Source organism: Neovison vison, chromosome 11, assembly GCF_020171115.1.
Source record: "Neovison vison isolate M4711 chromosome 11, ASM_NN_V1, whole genome shotgun sequence".
Lineage (NCBI taxonomy): Eukaryota > Metazoa > Chordata > Mammalia > Carnivora > Mustelidae > Neogale > Neogale vison.
In genome coordinates, this window is record NC_058101.1 from 201,647,599 (window position 1) to 201,664,874 (window position 17,276).

Here is a 17,276-nt window from a genome sequence, read left to right on the forward strand (position 1 = left end):
TAATTTTGCAACTGTGCTTTATCAAACCAAACTTCTTCGTAACTTAATTTTCTCTCAAAGCTAACAGTGTCATCACAGGAAGAGTCTCTAATTTAAGTGTTACTAATCACCTTAGACTGAATTTGAATATAAAGCAGAATACCAGTTAGTGTAGACTATTGTGATAGGCAAAGGTTTGATAAGGCATAGTTAGAGTCCCTTTTTCACATTGCCCTTCATATATTTCCTCTGAGTCATTTCTACTTACTCCAGAAGAAGAGAGCTCACTGAAGACTCGCTACAGTCATTTTATCTAGGAAGAGCTAAATAGAAATGATAGGTTCCTTGACAAGGGCTTAACATGCTCACTACATTGCTGCATTAGAAATCTTTAGTTTTCACAAAGAGTTTGTCTTACGTGACCTTTTACCTAATTATTTTTTAAAGAAGAACAATCCGAGACCAATGAGAAAGACACCACTGTATCAGTCTGATTTTTTTGAATTAAATATATACTTAAAAAATATAACAGACCACACATAGTAAAAACACAACTTACTCTGAACCCTAAAAGCACAAAACCACTAAACCAAATAAAATCTGCCATCACCACCACCACCACCACCGATGGGTAAAATGTGAAATTCCAAAATTCCTTTTGCTTAAAAATCCCTATGAAATCTCTTTGATGGTTTAGTGCACCTTTAACAATTGCTTGATTTAGACTGGGGATTTAGTTCAGCCCAAGACTAGAGTAAAGTCAATTTACTGCAGTCTTTCTAAAATGGCAGAGGGTGAAAATTTGATTTTCCATTAAATATGATATTGTCAATAGGAAAACGAAAGGAAAAAGTAAAATGCACAAGAACATGGCAGGGCTAAACAAGATACACTCGGTAATGTCTGGATTAGTACTTTGCTCACCTCTGTTTCCTCAGTCCGAGTACCCAGGCACTTGCTTTAACACAAGTGCACACACAGTGTCCTCTCCAGCTACTTCCTCTTTGACATTAAATCCTTCTGCTGTGAATGGATCTTCAACTTTAGATACCGTATTAAGGAAGCAGAACCAAGAGGATATACATAGATATATGAGAGTATTTCTTACAGGAATCGGCTTACATGGCTATGGAGGCAAAGAGGTCCCACAGTCTGTTGTCAGCAAGGTGAAGACGAGCCAGGAAATGGGTGATATAATTCAGTCTGAGTCTGAAGGCCTGAGAACCAGGAATTCTGATGCCTGAAGGCAGGAGAAGATGGATGCCCTAGTTTAAGAAGAGAGATGGAATTTGTCCTTCTTTCATCTTTTTTTTTTTTAAATTTATTATTTATTTTCAGCATAACAGTATTCATAATTTTTGCACCACACCCAGTGCTCCATGCAATCCGTGCCCTCTATAATACCCACCACCTGGTACCCCGACCTCCCACTCCCACCCCTTCAAAACCCTCAGATTGTTTTTCAGAGTCCATATTCTCTCATGGTTCACCTCCCCTTCCAATTTCCCCCAACTTCCTTCTCCTAACTCCCCATGTCCTCCATGCTATTTGTTATGCTCCACAAATAAGTGAAACCATATGATAATTGACTCTCTCTGCTTGACTGATTTCACTCAGCATAATCTCCTCCAGTCCCGTCCATGTTGCTACAAAAGTTGGGTATTCATCCTTTCTGATGGAGGCATAATACTCCATAGTGTATATGGACCACATCTTCCTTATCCATTCGTCCGTTGAAGGGCATCTTGGTTCTTTCCACAGTTTGGCGACCGTGGCCATTGCTGTTATAAACATTGGGGTACAGATGGCCCTTCTTTTCACGACATCTGTATCTTTGGGGTAAATACCCCATACTGCAATTGCAGGGTCATAGGGAAGCTCTATTTTTAATTTCTTGAGGAATCTCCACACTGTTCTCCAAAGAGGCTGCACCAACTTGCATTCCCACCAACAGTGGAAGAGGGTTCCCCTTTCTCCACATCCTCTCCAACACATGTTGTTTCCTGTTTTGTTAATTTTGGCCATTCTAACTGGTGTAAGGTGATATCTCAATGTGGTTTTAATTCTTCTTTCATCTTTTTGTTCTATTTGGGCCATAAGTAGATTGAAGGATGGCCACCCACAGTGGTGAGAATGTGTCTGAAGTACACGCTAATCCCTTTCAGAAATACCTTCACAGACATTCGCAGAAATAAAGTCTTACCAGCCACCTGAGCATCTTTTAACCCAATCAACTTGACACTTAAAATTACCCATTACAGAATATCAGTCGGGTATTTTGGAATAGGAAAGATATTTGGATTCTCTAATAAGGGATATGCTTTGTAGGGAGAAGCTATTACATTCCAGAAATGCAATATATCATTATAAAAGAGAAATGTACTGACTTTGCTATACATATTTCTAATTTCTCACACAAAATACACTGGGGTAGAGCACACTAAGGATGGTAAGGGAGAACTATAAAAGCATAATGTAAGATTATTCAACTCACTGCACTACTTACATCCTTACACCACAGATTGAGTGAAGTTGATCTGCATTCTTCCTTCACGTGGATGGTGGTATCAGACCATAAATGCTGTAACTGTAAGTCAGAAAATTGCTGGTTGCTAGCTCTGGTTTCACATCTGGCAAGTAGACTGCACAAACATTCCCTAGAGATAGCATATGGTCTTTGAAGACCTAGATACTGTTGAAATTAATTGAATTTATATGACATCTGGATAAGCAGAAATGTCATGATGGCACTAAATGGCCCCGTTACAGTTGCTGCATACGAAGTTAGTGCAAAATGATAAACACCACGTGAACTTCAAATACTTACCTGGTAGCACGGTCCACATTAGCTCTTTAACTATGCCATGTTTTCATTGCCTTTTTCAACTTCTCATAATCTGACATTATTTTCTTTTGGACATTGTTCTAACAAGGTCAAGCCATATTCTTGCGGAATCCCAGAAAAAATGTTTATGGCCTGACACAACAATGCAATTTAGACTTCTCTGCCAAAACTCCCATCAGAATCGGTTTGTAGTGTAATTACAAAAAAAAAAAAAAAAAGTTAGAAAAAGGGAAAGGAAAATGTTACCAACAGAAAACAAATTGAGGACCAAAGAAACAAAACCCAGCGAAACCAAAGAACTACCAATACAATTACATTTTGAAGGTGAAAAAGAGTCATAACTGGAATTTTCATTCCAATTTTCTTTATGCAAACTTAAATTGCTTTAAATAAAATAGCCCTCTACAAACAGCTAGATTTTACCAGATAAAAAATTTCTGTTTCAGCTTCTACTCTGGGATGGAGATGAAGTGGAATAGAAAGGTGTTAATATAAATGTTTTCAGGAATATGAGAGGTTTTTGATAAATTATAATATTTCCTGTTGAAATTAAACTCTCCTGAGACCTATCACCTACTGCAGGAATAATAGTTGATCTTCATTTAAGCTAGCAATTTAAAAAAAAGATCTTAGCAAAGAGTCTATTTGGAAAAAATCATCACTTGTTGATGTCTGGATGATCAGTTTGATACTAATTTGGGACTAAGAAAACAAGGTTTCTGTCCTAATATCTAACAAAAAGGTTAATAAAAGGAGAAAGTAAAAAACTAACATTTACCAAGTTGCCTTTAATGGCAGAAAGTCAATTTTTTAATCCCTTTAAATACTTTGTGCCTAACAAGGGTTTTTTGCAAATTTCAGAATTTAAGATGCTGCTAAGAGCTATATGAGTTTAAGAGTTTAAAAACTGATCAATACTTAGAAAACACTGACTTAAATTTCTTTTTCAAGCTTAAGTAGATTTGAAGTCTCAACATGTTTAATAAACTTATTTCTGATACCCTTTTATACTTCATACATAACGAAATTAATAAAACTTGGTGGGTCCTCCTTGAACCCTCTTGAAGGAAAAACAAAAATATTAAAATCCAGAAAGTTCTGTCCAGTTTTATGCTTGTCACAGAGAACTTAAAGATGAAAATTACAAGGCTTCTTAATGGAGCTCACTTTTTAGTGAGGTTTTCCAAGAGGCAGATAGTCTTGATGAAACAATGTGATAAATATTTACATCATCCCAGATCCGTTCAGAGTGTCCCTCAAGTTGGGAGGGGTTAGGAATGACCAACTGCCAGATACCTCAGGGAAGGAGGCATGGGGTGGCTGCATTATGTATCTCCAGAATGCTGGCCTCGGAGTGTGGCAGCGACACCAAGGAGGAATGAGACCTCCAACAGAGGACACTTAAGAAGAAATATTAAAATTTTCATTAATATTTTACCTTGACCAGCATACCAGTATAAGCCAAATTCAAAACATTATCTTCAATTAAGCTGAATTCGTGAGTGGAATCCACGGACAATGAATTGGTTTTTCCCAAAACATTTTCTGAAGTGGAATTAAAACTTCCAAATAAGACCCTACGTCATAACCTAACTGAAGAATTAGCGGAAGTAGTTACAATATCTCGTTAGTAGAGTTTTTAATTCTCTCCAAATAACTGGAAAGCAAGAGGACAGAAAATCTATTTCCAACAACAGCATGCTAATGGGGAAAAGATAGTCTCTTCAAATAGTATTGGAAAACTGGACAGCTGCATGCAAAAGAATGATACTGCACAAAAGTCCCACATCATCCACAAAAATAGACTCACAATGGGTTAAAGACCTAAGTGGGAGACCTGAAACCATAAAAATCCTAGAAGAGAGTCTGGGCAGTAACGTCTCTGACGTCACTGCTGAGCCTCTCCTTGCGCTGGTTTATACTTGGCAGGAATGAAGAAATACGGGGTATACGTGGTGCTCTAGGATGATCCATTTCCCAGTTGTCAGACGTTTTGTTTTCTGGATTCCTGTAGAACCAACGCATCGGAGAACAGTGAGAGAGACGTCTAACAAATCAGCGCGAGCTCTTAGGGCACTAGAGACCCGCCAAGGAGACTGCTTCACGGCACTTTTTCTTGATTTGTTGGAAGATTTCTGCCATCAGTGTCTCATGGTTCCCCAGTTATGATATTTTAATTCTATCCAGATTACTAGCGGCATCCTCATTTTCTTTCTTAGCTTTTTTCTTTTTCTGTCTTCTGCCATTTTTATTAGCTTTTGTGTGAAAATTTTGTCTCTTTATAGTAGACCTCATAAACTCATCCTAGTGGACTCCTTTTTTTCTCTGCGCTATAACAGCAAAACACAATGCACTAGATATACTCCTTAAAATCTGGATTATATTCTTTCTTCCTTTTTCCCTCTCTCCTTCCTTCCCTCCCCCCCTTTCACCTGTCCTTCCCTTTCTTTCCCCCTCTCTTCTGTCCCTCTCTTTGGCCTTACGCTGTCTATCTTTGGGCTGATCTTTGGACAGCAGAGCAACTGAAGACGGGTAGAGTGGGGTGTGTGTATGTGTGTGTGTGTGCACACGCACGCGTGTTAGCGACAATGTATAACCATGTTTTCCAAGATGTTGACAGCTGATCTCTTTAAGGTTTTACTGGTAGTAAATCCATGGTGGTTATTACTTTAAAATGTAAATACTGAAAATATAAATGGGTTCATAAAAGCTTAAATTCATGGATAAAGGATTTGTTATATTGACACTATCTATGACAGCCATTTCTTTTCTTTTCTTTCTTTTTTTTTTTAAGATTTTATTTATTTATTTGACAGACAGAGATCACAAGTAGGCAGAGAGGCAGGCAGAGAGAGAGGAGGAAGCAGGCTCCCCGTTGAGCAGAGAGCCCGATGTGGGGCTTGATCCCAGGACTCTGGGATCATGACCTGAGCCAAAGGCAGAGGCTTAACCCACTGAGCCACCCAGGCGCCCCGACCATTTGTTTTCATATTAACATTCAATTTCTTTGCTAGACTAATACTATCCTAGGTATATAATAGGATCGACATAAGATTTAGTCTTGTATTCTTCACACCTGCTCCAGTCATCAGCATTATGCCTTCCAGAAATTTTAAGTCATCAGCAACCATGTAAATAATTCAAGAACACAAGCAAATATGCAATTCACAGTTTCTACTAAGTATAACATGTAGTTACCTTTTGATTCTTTAGAAATAATTGAACTATTCCATTCAAATACATTCTCTGCTTTTACAAGGATAGAGAAGTACTTATTTTAAGACAAAACTTAATCTATTTGATCTCTGAAAATACTGGGAATGGTATAAACCTGTAATAATAGTTTTAATTATTAGTGCTAATTACGTTTAAAAATTTTTTTAATATCTAAACTGATTCCCAGAAATAAGGGGTTAATTACAAACTAAACTTTCTTGGAAAAAACAGAAGCTCTGAAATTGTTTTTAAATCAATATATATTACACTTAGATTGCAAATAAGCTCTGAGGTGAGAACCATCCCTAGATGATCCCACAAAGCCTGACGAGAAGCCAAGAGGCAGCTCTTAACGAGTGCTCTGTGAATGCACACTCCTCTTCTTAACGAAAGCATTTTAACTCACTGCAATTTGCAAGGTGTATTCCCTGTCTGCCTTGCCTGAAAATATTTCCTTTTGGATTTAGCTACCAAGGTATTTGTTGTTGTTGTTGTTTAATCCTAAAACCACATCACAGAGCAGAGGCAGTTATATATTACAGTCTTTTCTCTGTACATAAAAATAAGGAAATCTGGTATAAAAGACAGGCATGTGCATTTGACAAGTTTTTTTTAAAAGTAGCGAAACAATTTTTAAGAGAAGCTTTGAACATTCAAAAATGCAAAATGAATATGCCTTTATTATTGTAAAATCCATCAAATAAAATTAAGCATAATCAATTTGTGGGAGAGAATTAATGTTTATGTTATCATTTTAAATCAAGAGCATAGTTTGCAGGAATAGTTAATAAAACATACTTAAGAGTTAAAATAAAATATTTTTCCCTGATCATTATTAACTTAAAACTACTTTCAATTCTTAAGATGACTAGGATGGAGCCTAGATTTGTATAATAAAATATTTAGGAGTACCAATTATGTTAATATTATATGACAGAGTTTCACAAATGGTTAATAATTATACTTTCAATCCTTAGCTGAATAAAGTGAATAGAGCCACTTGGGCTACAATTTCTGGGTCTGCATAACTTCTCTGACAGAAGTACTCTGATACTGTGGTGCCTGGTTGGCTCAGTGGTTAAGCATCTGCCTTTGACTCAGGTCATGAATCCAGGGTCCTGGGATCGAACACTGCATTGGGCTCCCTGTTCAGCAGGGATCCCATTTCTCCGTCTGCTCCTCTCTCTCAAACAAATAAGTAAAATCTTTAAAAAAGAAGTGCTCTGATATTTATATTGTGCTTTTCTTTTACCTTTAACATATTGTTAAAAAAAAACAAACCATATTGTGCTGACCGTTAGGTATATTTGAGATGCACCTCGTAGACTGTCTGCTTTATGAAGCAAACCTAAATTACCAAATTACCGTTTGAAAGACAGGCTAGCAGCAGTCCCTGACTCTGCCTGGCTCGCTGGGTTAGTCATTCTTCAGTGCCGATTTTCTACAGGAGCCAAACAGGTGCTTTTTAATGTACTTCAGGCATGCCAGGCTGAGAACAACAGGCTTGTTAAATAAATGTTTTTCGGAGACTTAATCTGAGGGTCATTAAAGGGAGGAATAGACTTCTAACTGTGACTGGCAACCTTGTGTCCTGGAGGCATGTGCGGATGTTTCCAGAAGTGCCTATTATGTGCCAGACTGTTGGGCTTAGTGTTTTCATGTATATACGTTCTCATTCAATCACTAAAACATAGCAGAGCTGAATTGTTAGGTAGAAATGGAGGCTCGGAGAAGTTATGCAACTTGCAAAATGTCATGCACTGATTAGGAAGTAACCTGGTAGATACTGGATTTTAATCCAAATGTTCAGATTGTCTATTGTGTTCACCATCTTACTGCATTGCCTGGGAAGCCTAGGGCCTTTAGGAGGCCCATCTGGAACTGAATTTCTGCCTTTGGTACAAGATTTCCTGTACTTATGCAGAATAGTAGACTTAAGTCCTGTTCTGGGAACATTGTTCCCACTTCAGGACTTGTTTGCCCTGTGCAAAGTTATTTAATCTGTTAATTTTAGGTTTGTCTCTCTAAAAATAGTGAGAATGATATTTCTAACTGTCGCCCAAGGGTGTCATAAAAATTAATGTAATAATCATGGTCATAAGTCATTTTAAGCTACTAAAGAAAATTTCTGACTGGTAGATAAACCCACAAATTCTATTTTTATCCTCCCACAGAGCCCCTGCCATGGGCCACTCCCCCACTTACTCCCATTTTCCAAGAACACAATGAAGAAGGGACAGTAGACACCACAGGAAGCAGCACCATGGCCCCAAGGAAAACACTCATAATGACATGAATCTTACTTTCAATTTTGATGAACATTCTTCTTTGCCCAAAGCCTGGTTCCTTTTTTAATACACAGTGACTATGAGACTGACTGACTTTTAAAGAATTTCTGTGACAAAACCATAATGGTAAGCCTCCATAGATCTCAATTTCTGTATCAGCATATAGATCGTATATGATCCTCATTAATATTTTGTCAAATAAACTTGAACATGCCCAACACTTACCATGCTTTCTCCAGTAGATCAGAGGCAAGACCACCTTCAAGTTAAGGGAGTCATGAAGGAATTTATGATGATAAAATTTATCTGGAATGAGAAGAAAGATTTAATAACTAAAAGAAATTGTGAAGAGCAAAAAAATTTTTTGAAGACTGTAGCAAATAAACATGTTTGGCATGCTAAAACATGTCATCAAGGAGAACTGTCTCCTCATTCCCATGGGAATCAAGTAACTGAATTTTTGTTACCTTTGATTTCTGTATTTGCTAACATGTATGGGTTAGGGAGGGAAAATGAGAAGTGCATAGGATAAAACATGCAACAGTTAAAAGTAAGTTACTGATCACTTCAAGTTTATCAATTAAGCTTTAATATTTAACTTTTAATGTTTGACCACTAATAGTATGTGATCATTTCTATTAGTAAAATAGTTATTCATATTATAATGATAGTTTTGTTTAGAAAAAGTAAAGACACCAATTTATTTTATGTCATTTTTTCGAGTTTCTTCAAATTCAAGGAATTACATTTACCCAGTTCCAAATATTGGGTTGACATAATAAGTAAATTTTCAGTTATTCAGTTAATATGTCATATTATTAGGTTTACCTGTTTCCTTAAAATATGCTGTATGGGGTTGAATACAGCCCTTCTCAAATTATGAAAAGTAGATTCCCTTATAAAAATAGGGAAAACTGGACACAGAGACATGGAAGGCAAACACCTTATCATGATATAGACAAAGATTGGACGGTGCATCTCCAAGGCAAGGAACACTATGGATTTCTGGCAACTTCCAGAAACTAGGAAAGAGGCATAGAGCGTGTTCTTCCTCATGGTCTTCAGATGGAACCAACCCTGCTATCCTGATTTTGGACTTTACCATCCCAACTGTGACAGAATACATTTCTGTTGTTTTAAAACTCCTGCTTTGTTGGGCTTTGTTACAGGTGCCTTTGGAAACTAAGACAGATATTGGTAATGGGCTGTAGGGTGCTGTTGTAACAAACATGGAAAAATGTGGAAGTGACTTTGGAATTGGTAATAGGTAGGGGCTGGAAGAATTTTGATGCTCAGGATAGAAAAGCCTAGGGTGCCTTGAAGAGACTGTTTTTAGAAATAATGCATGTTAATGGCAATGCTGGTGAGGTCTCAAAAAAGAAGTTAAAGGAGATTTAGAGAAAATGTCTGTATCTTAGGAAAACATGTATTATCATGAACAGAATACTGCTGGAAATGTGCTAAAGTCCTTCTGGTTAGGTCTTAGACACAAATGAGAAACATGCTACTGGACACTAGAATAAGATGATCCTTGTTTGTTTGTGTTTCAAGGCTTGAGCTCATGATCCTGAGATCCAGACCTGAGCTGAGATCAGGAGTTGGATGCTTAATGGGCTGAGTCACACAGATGCCTCAGTCCTTGTTTTAAAGTCATAGAGAATGTGACTGAATTAACTTCTGGTGGGTGAAAAGTAGATCTTGTAAGTAATGAACTTGGATATTTAGCTGAGGAGCTATCCAAGCAATGTGCAAAAGGAGAAGCCTGGTTTCTCTTTGCTGCTTATGACAAAATGTGAGAGGAAAGGGAGAAACTGAAGAAGCTGCTGCTAAACACAAAGAATCAGCACTTGATGACTTGGAAAATTCTCAGCATATCTACAGAGTCCGCATTGGAAACAAGCCTGAGGATATAACTGGGCGATCTCTGCCAGAGATTCGCCCAGGAATGAGACTTATGGATCCAATAACCATCTCAGCAGAAGCCAGGAACAGACATGGGATTATCCAGGAGAGTCCAGGAGAGATCTGTGGAGAACCCTCATATTTAATGGTGTAGATCCCCCTGACAGTCACAGAAGAGCAATAGTAAAGCTTCTGAGAATTTTATACTAACATTCCCAGCCTAGACTGAAAAGGAGAGAAATGGGACAAAAGGAAGGAGGAAAGATGCTGAGAGCAGAGACAAGGATGCTGAGGCCAGAAAGGACAAGTTTGTTGCCCTGGGGGATCAGAGGGGTGGACTATCCCAGAATGCTTAGAGGACAGAGCTTCTAGCCACAGGAGATTACTGTCAGGCCTAGAGATCTACCAGAATTTGCTTTGATAGGTTACAAAATTGCTTTAGACTTTAAGGCTTCTGGAGATGTTGAGATGGAAAGGATTTGAATTAGGGGGCTGGTGGAGAGGGTGGGCAGCAGTGGACAGTACTGGGTTGAAAAGTATCCTCCTCCTAAATTCACATCTACCCAGAACCTCAGTACGTAACCTCACCTGGAGATAGGGTTTTGCAGAGGTAGTCTAGTCAAACTGGATTAGCTTGGGCTCTAAACCAGTATGAAGGATGCTCTTTTAAGAAATGGGAAATCAGAACATGAGAACATGGAGGTGGAGATTGGATGGATGCCTCTAGAAGGCATGGATCACCAAAACTTTCTGTCAACACCAGAAACTAGGATGGAGGCATGGAACAGATCCTCCCTTGGAGCCTCCAGATGGCACCAACCCTGCCTCTGACTTCCTTTTGGAATTGTAAAAGAATAAATTTTTGTTGTTTCTAGTGCTTCAGTTTGTGATGCTTTGTTATAGCAGCCTCAGGAAATTAATACATACTATTGCTGTTATAGTAAATTATTGTAGTAAAATTAATAATAGATTTCCCACCTCAGTAACTCCCTTAATGTATCAATTTGCATTGCAACTAAAACTACCATATGGTCAAAACTATATGGTTAACCTTATAAACACGGTATACCTGATGTAACTGGAGACCAGACAGGAAACGGACACAAATATACGATGTGTCATATGCAAAGAAAAAGCCCTAAGTCTTTTTATAGGAATTTTCCCATATCATAACAAGGTAAAGATAAAAGTATACTCAATCACTCATCTAAGCTGGTTTCAATTATTCTGAGTAGGTATCACAAAATTGTATTTAGTGAACATACATTCAACCAGAAATATTATTTGATATACTACCACAAAACTTTGTAATTTGTTTATGTTTGGTTGGAATTTGGGTGAATGGACTATAAAAGCAGACAATGGGGAGGAAATGCGTACATCAAAGTAACTTAAACCCGTAACTATGGCCACCCATATGTGGAAATGATAAGACACCAAATTTAAAGCTAGATTTGTTAAGGGAATAAAAGTAAAAAAAAATATATTGTTTATGGGTTTTGTTGTTGATGTTGGATAAGCCAAGTTATTTTTGGTATTTTGTTATTTTTGGTATATTGACTAGAGATCTCCACAGAATAGTTCAAATTTGATTCAGTTTTGCTATTACTGACAGAGATAAGATAGCAAATGTAAATACTGAGAGTTTTAAAACTGTTATTCAGGGGGTGTTATTATTTTTCTATAATTCATATTACTAAAATGATATAAAACATGTATTTAGACTGGGTTTTACAGTGTTTAAGGTATCTTCTAATCTCTCTTAATAAAGAATGTGAAAGCATTAAATACTATGGGAATCCCATGGAAAGATGAGTACTGTTCTTTCATACTTGTTGATATTTTGCTGCTGGGTGTTAGATGTTCTTTGTGTAGATATATAAAACTTAAAAATGAAATGGATTTTGTTAATTACAAATATCCCAAATCTGAGGATAAAACATAGTATGATAAAATAGACATGATTTCAAACATTAATAAAAATAAAAATTCAAGATATATTGAAAGACAAGAAGGAAGTGAAATACTGAATTTACTCTGATCACCTGTGAGCTTTTTGAACTATGATAAGAAAATGTATTATCATAGGACATTTTTAAGATTTTTGAGATCCAGAAAGAAAAGTGAGAGACTATGAATGAATTAGGTGTTAGCTGAAGGTCATCTTAACTGTACTAATTTAGAAATATACAGAAAAAAAGAATTTCCCATTTCTTACCGAGACACAATATATGCACAGAAGATATGATTAGATATGGCTTGAGATCCTGTTTGGACACCTTCTTAATTATCTTTAATAAAAATGAAATTTTAGAAATGAGATTAATTCAACAAATCAATTGATAATGACTAATTAATTAATGTCAGTTATCATTTATAAAGCAGTTTGAAGCTGGAACATGCTATGCTTGTTAAGTAGTATTATTAAGATCATAATGATGAAGAATGTGGATAAAAAACCTGGCAGGAGTAACATTCTAAGGAACCATTTATGTTATGAATGTTATAAAAAATGACATAGTATTTAAGAAGAGATATGCAGTTACATTTCTTACATTTTTTTAAAAGATTTTATTTATTTGAGAGAGAGAGAAAGAGAGAGAGAGAACACAGGTGGGGGTAGAGGCAGAGGGAGAAGCAGGCTCCTTGTAGAGCAGAAAGCCTGATGTGGGGCTCGATCCCAGGACCCTGGGATCGTGACCTGAGTCAAAGGCAGACACTTAACCAACTGAGCCACCCAGGTACCCCACAGATTTCTTTTAAAAATTTTTCCTTATACAATTAAAGGTACAGAATGCTTGCCTGCAAGGAACTCGATATTTTGGGGGTAGAAGCAAATCTAAATACATAAACACAGAAACTAGGGTTAAGGGACAGAGTGTTTTAGCTGAGTTATCTGGGAAGCCCCTCTGAGCTTTGGCATTATGCCTCAATAATGAGAAGACACCAACCAATGGCCGAGGTAATAACAAATAGGAGAGGCCAAGTCAGAAAGAAGATTTGCTAGTCCAAGAAATGAAAGTGAATCCAGGGCAGCTGGGTGTACCAAGGCTGTCGTGGAATACAAACTCAGGTATCTGGGCAAGATGGTAAGAAGTCACTGGAAACCTGAGGAGGAGTGACTGATAGGCATTTTATTCTGACAGTTGAACTGAGAATGCATTCCACAGGTACAGGTTTAGGAAAAGAGGAACAGGTTAAGGGTTTACTTACTTTTCCAGTAATTTTGTTGAGGTATATTTTATACATCACAAAGTTTATGAAACTCAAGTGTACAAACCCTTGATTTTGAGTAACTACCCAACAGTTTCACCATTATCATGCATTGGTTTTGAATCACCCCCTTTGCCTCCCATCGTAGATCCATTATGCCCACCGCAGCTCATCTCATTCCCATCCCAAACCTTGGGCAACCACTACTCTGCTTTCTGTCTCTATCGATTTGCTTTTTTGTAGACATCTCGTATAAATGGGTTCGTTCTATCTGTGGCCGAGTTACTGATAGCAGTTTAGGCCAGAATGATAGAAAGGGTGAGAGGTGGTCTGCTTTGGCATTGATTTTTTTTTTTAAAGATTTTATTCATTTATTTGACAGACAGAAATCACAGGTAGGCAGAGAGGCAGGCAGAGAGAGAGAGGAGGGAGCAGGCTCCCCACTGAGCAGAGAGCCCGATGCGGGGCTCGATCCCAGAACCCTGGGATCATGACCTGAGCCGAAGGCAGAGGCTTTAACCCACTGAGCCACCCAGGCGCCCCTGCTTTGGCATTGATTTTTGAAGGTAGAGCTGGCCGGGCATTCTGTTGAATTGCATGTAGAATCTGAAGGGAATAAAAGAATGAAACATAAAAAGATTCTCAGGCTTTTTCTTTTGGAGTGTGTGATTATGCCTATGGTGATCCTATGATGATGATGAAAAATATACAAGGAAAATATTTCAGATTTTTACTAGATATGAGAGTCAAGATAACAACCGAGTCAGCAGTTGGGTATACGACATCTTGGAGGCGTCAGCAGAGGACAGATGGTAAGACAGTCATCATGGAGGAGATCACTTAGGGAGTTCCAGGAGAGTGAGAGCAAAACAGGGAGCGAGCGAGAGAGGAAGAAGGCAGGAGCAGAGCCTCTGAGCACTGTAACAGTCTGTCCTATGCAATTTGCAGGACTTAAAAATGTGGGCCCTGGTACCAAAAAAAAAAAAAAAATCTGCTGAGAACTTGAACTACTGGTTTCCAGTCCAGCATTTAAAAAGCTTAGAAGTCTTCACTCCATCATGATGACAAGTAAAGCAAAAAACCCAAACACACTAAAAAATCAAACTCTTCAAGATCTATCATAGAAGTGAGATGCCAGGGCAAACTGCTGTTAGCAAAATTAGAGAGACAGACAAGCAGATACAGAGAATCCCAACTATGGGAGCAGAAACCTGCCCAGGAACCAGTACTGGGGCTGGAAAACCTAAACTGTAATTGACAAGATTGCTGGAGTCTCAGTGTAGACAAGTCAGAGAGAGAAAAACCCCAGGGGGACCCAATTTTACCTCTAGGAGTTGTACCGGGCCTCTCATGGAATATTGTAGAAAAGTCCCCTCGGGCTTCTGGCAGGGAGAGGAGAAAATGAATCATTTTGAAATACACCAAAGCTTACTGTTCTTCACAAAACTTGCTCTAAGGAGAAACTTCTACTGGAGCCTAACATACTTCAGAGAAGGGAAATATCCAACTCCAGCCCTCTCTAGCCTTTTGTATGGGGAAGGGAGACACAACTCCAGTGACCTTCAGCCATTCTGTCCCATCTGAGGGCGGCAAAAAACTGAGAAGCACCTGTGAAGTTCACAATTCAGGTATAGCTTCACCAAAGGACAGACTCCTAATCATAGGATTATGCAACACATCCCTATTCCCCACACTTTACCATATCACTCAACCTTGATGTGTAATAGTTGCTTTCCCTTAGTAGAACACGTATGGCTCTCACAATGACAAGGCATATTAAGAGGAAAAACACAGAGTCTGAAGAAAACAAACTCTTAGAACCAGAGATAGATATGGCAAGAAGGTGGAAATTATCGCATAAGAAATTTTCTTAAAACTACGATTAATATGCTAGTACTTTAATGGCAGACATACGGATAATATAAACAGAAAGATGGACATTCTGAGAATACATAAAAAAGAAATGGTAGAGATCAGAACTAGTGTGATAAAAATTAAGAATGTCTTTGATGGACACATGAGAAGACTGGGTATGGCTGAGCTTGAGGACATAACAATAGAAACTTCAAAAACTGAAAGGAGAAAGATAGTTGGAAAAGAAAAGGAATACCCAAGAACTGTAAGACAAGTTATGGTGCAAGGCATACCATGCATAAATAAGAATACCAAAAGAGGGGGAAAGGACCAGGAGCAGTAATCGAAGCAATAATAAGTGAAAATGTCCTCAAATTAATGTCAGACACCTAACCACAGATCTAGAAAGTTGGAAGAATGCCAAGAAGGATAAATACAAAAAGAGCTACATTTAGGCAAAGCATATTTAAATGTCAGAAAAATTGAAGATAAAGAAAAAATCTTCAACAAAGTCAGGGGGGCGGTTCTTAAAGACCAGCAACAATGAGAACCATCTGTTTTCTCCTCGAAACCATGCAAGCAAGAAAAAGTAGACCGAGATATTAAAAGTGTTGTGAGAAAAAAAAAAAAAGAAAACCAAACCAACATTAGAACTTGAAAGCAACAAGATACCCTTTAGCTAGTGAATGGATGAATAAACTTTAGTTTATGGAGTATTATACAATGATAAAAATAAACGAGCTATCAAGCCATGGAAAGACATGGAGGAAATATACCGCACAGCACCAAGTGAAAGAAGGCAATCTGAGAAGGTTATGTACTGTATGATTCCAAATATATGATATTCTGGAAAAGCGAAACTATGGAGATCGTGAAAAGATCAGTGATTGCCAGCAGTTGGGGGAAGGGAGGGATGGCTAGGCAGAGCACAGAAAATTTTTAGGGTCATAAAACTATCTTGTATAATAGTAAAATGGTGGGTACATGTCATCATGTAATTAGTCCAAATCTATAGAATATACAAAAGCAAGAGCACACTTTTACATAAACTATGGTTTTGATAATGATGTACCAGCATAGGCGAGGCAGTCGTAATAGCTTTATCCACTACTGGGGGCCGATAGTGGAGGAAGTAGTGTGTGGGCAGGAATGGGGATCTTTGGAAAATCTCTGCACTTCCACCTAATTTTGCTGTGAACCAAAAGCTGCTATAAAAAAACAAAGTTTCTTAATTAAAAAAAATTACTAATAACTTTATGATGACAACATTGAAGAATATAATCAACTACGGGCTCTTTTAAATAGGGTACCCTGTGCAGCTACACACGTTTTGCACACCTGTGAAGCCAGCCTCATGGTGAAATGACAAGAGAAATCATAGAAGACTGTATATTATAGAAGCTTAAATAAAGATGTCATGGGCTTTCTATGCACCCCCCCCCAATTCACATGTTGAGAAGCTAACCCCCAAATGTGACTGTGTTTAGAGATAGGACCTTTTGAGAGATACTTACGTTTAAGTGACATAAAAATCATTGGGTCTGAATTTGGTTTGGGTTTCTTCCAAATTTGGTTGGTTTCTTACAATCTAGAATATTGTAAGAAAACGGAGATGACATCTCTCTCTTTTTTCCCACGCTTGCACAGACGAAAGGCCACGTGAGCATGCGGTAAGAAGGTAGCCATCTATGTCAGGAAGAGAAATCTCACCAGAAACTTCCAACCTCCTAAACTGTAATTAAAAACATTTCTGTTATTTAAGCGACCTAATCAATGATTATTTGTGCTGGCAGCCCTAGAAGGCTAAGACAGAATGTTTCAAGAAAGAAGCAGTCACTAGGTCCAGTGCTTTCAAGTTCATGCACTACGTGCACTTTCGTTCTTCCAACTACAGAAGAGCGGAAGAGAGAGAATTCTCTGATAGATCTCCCATACTTGACTGCTCCTAAAATTTAATGTCTTTGTAATATATGTGAAAG

General features: G+C 37.9%; 1 long non-coding RNA gene across 7 annotated transcripts in view; it reads right to left on the reverse strand.

Moving 5' to 3' along the window:
• Positions 1-1,217: 1,217 nt before the first annotated feature.
• Positions 1,218-17,276, reverse strand: part of LOC122890009 — a 74,039-nt gene continuing 57,980 nt past the window's right edge. For 3 of the 7 annotated variants that reach the window (XR_006381011.1, XR_006381013.1, XR_006381010.1), the window contains 4 exons: positions 16,812-17,029; positions 8,554-8,634; positions 2,486-4,832; positions 1,218-1,244 (listed from right to left, as the gene is read on the reverse strand). This is a non-coding gene — a long non-coding RNA (uncharacterized LOC122890009). Of the gene's footprint in view, positions 1,245-2,485; positions 4,833-8,553; positions 8,635-14,768; positions 14,826-16,811; positions 17,030-17,276 lie in introns of all 7 variants that reach the window. The other 4 variants (XR_006381014.1, XR_006381009.1, XR_006381012.1 and 1 more) reach the window with 4 other exon arrangements.